Source organism: Solea senegalensis, linkage group LG4, assembly GCF_019176455.1.
Source record: "Solea senegalensis isolate Sse05_10M linkage group LG4, IFAPA_SoseM_1, whole genome shotgun sequence".
NCBI lineage: Eukaryota > Metazoa > Chordata > Actinopteri > Pleuronectiformes > Soleidae > Solea > Solea senegalensis.
In genome coordinates, this window is record NC_058024.1 from 15,061,553 (window position 1) to 15,063,832 (window position 2,280).

Below are 2,280 nucleotides of genomic sequence, written 5' to 3' on the forward strand. Positions count from 1 at the left end.
AACTTGTTCATCAATCGTGGCTGTTATTATTTCTTAACTACATCAAGTGCTGCTGTTCTCTTTCCGTAGCAGCAGGGGGTTTTCTCAAAACTGTCAAACTATGACATTTTTGTCAAATTTTGGACAACATGCTAAACTATGATATTTTTGTACGTAGTTAGTCAATACCAACTAACTACTACGCCACCATGCCACTCAGGTTTTACAGTAAAATGTCATAGTTTAGTATGTCGTCCAAAATGTGACAAAAATGTCATGGTTTAGTATGTTGTCCAAAATATCTCAAAAAACATTATAGTAGAGTATGTCGTCCAAAATCACCAAAAAATGTCATAGTATAGTATGTCGTCCAAAATCACTGAAAAAGGTCATAGTATAGTAAGTCGTCCAAAATGAGACAAAAATGTCATAGTATAGCATTTCGTCCTAATTCACCAAAAAAGGTCGTAGTATAGTCAGTCGTCCAAAATCACTCAAAAAAGTCATGGTATAATATGACGTTTTTGTCTAATTTTGGACAACATACTATACGACATCTTACGACTATATGACTTTTGTCTCATTTACTCTACTATGACTTTGAGTGATTTTGACGACATACTATTCTATGAACTTTTTGTGTGATTTTAGTGACATACTATACTATGACTTTTTTTGGTGATTTTGGACGACATAATACACTATGATTTTTTTGAGTGTTTTTAGACGACATACTAAAATAAGACTTTTTTGTCTCATTTTGGATGACATACTATACTGTGACTTTTTTGTCTCATTTTGGACAACATGCTATACTGTGACATTTTTGTCTCATTTTGGACGACTTACTATACTGTGACCTTTTTTGGTGATACTATACTATGACATTTTTTGGTGATTGTGTACGACATACTATACGATGACATTTTTTGGTGATTTTGGAAGACATACTATATAATGACTTTTTTGAGTGATTTGGGTCCATATACTATACTACTTTTTGAATGATTTTGGATACATACTATACTTGACTTTTGAGTGACTTTGGACGACATACTATACTATGACTTTTTTGTCTCATTTTGGACAACATACTGTACCATGACTTTTTTGTGTGATTTTGGACGACGTACTATACTATTACTTTTTTTAGTGATTTTGGACGACATACTATACTATGACTTTTTTGACTGATTTTGGACAACATACTATACTATCACTTTTTGACTGATTTTGGAGCGACATACTATACTACATTTTTGGTGATTTTGACATACTATACTATGATGTTTTTGAGTGATTTTGGACGACATACTATACTATGACTTTTTTGTCTCATTTTGGACCAACATACTATACTATGACTTTTTTAGTGATTTTGGACTGACATACTTTATATGACATACTTTACTATAACTTTTTTTAGTGATTTTGGACGACATACTATACTATGACTTTTTGGTGATTTTGGGCGACATACTATACTATGACTTTTTTGGTGATTTTGGACGACATACTATGACTTTTTTGAGTGATTTTGATTGACAACTATACTATTACTTTTTTAGTGATTTTGGACGACATACTATACTATGACTTTTTTGTCTCATTTTGGACAACATAATATACTGTGACGGACATACAATTGACAAAGCCACGTAGTACTTGCCACATATACAAAAAACACTATCACCCAAAAAAATGTATTTAGTTAAGAATATATGACTGAATTCTATTATATTGATGACTGTCTGATGTCATGTCTGTCTTTTAAATTAGCAAAGGAACAGGGGGATTAGCTCAAATGGTAGAGCGCTCGCTTAGCATGCGAGAGGTAGCGGGATCGATGCCCGCATCCTCCAGTTGTGTTTAGCCACTTCACTCTAAATATTTCCTGAAAATTACAGTCCAAGATATCAGGTCGTAATAGGGCGAGACATGACTTGTGTCCTTAGAAATTAATAATTGTAGGTCAACAGTAACGTAGAAATATATGTAAATGTGTTTATTTATACATTATTTTATGCAATTATTTATTTCTTCACTTATTTGTGACATTTTAGTCTCATTTTGGACGACATACTATACTCTGACTTTTTTGGTGATTTTGGACGACAGTATACTATGACGTTTTTGAGTGATTTTGGAAGACATACTTTAATGTGACAATTTTGTCTCATTTTGGAAGACATACTATACTATGATGTTTTTGAGTGATTTTGGACGACATACTATACTATGATGTTTTTTTCTCATTTTGGACGACATACTATACTATGACATTTTGGTCTCATTTTGGAC

At 32.4% G+C, this 2,280-nt stretch overlaps 1 non-coding gene across 1 annotated transcript; it reads left to right on the forward strand.

Annotated features, from left to right (window-relative positions):
- Positions 1–1,768: 1,768 nt before the first annotated feature.
- Positions 1,769–1,841, forward strand: trnaa-agc. The gene has a single exon. It is a non-coding gene; the product is annotated as a tRNA-Ala (tRNA).
- Positions 1,842–2,280: the final 439 nt, after the last annotated feature.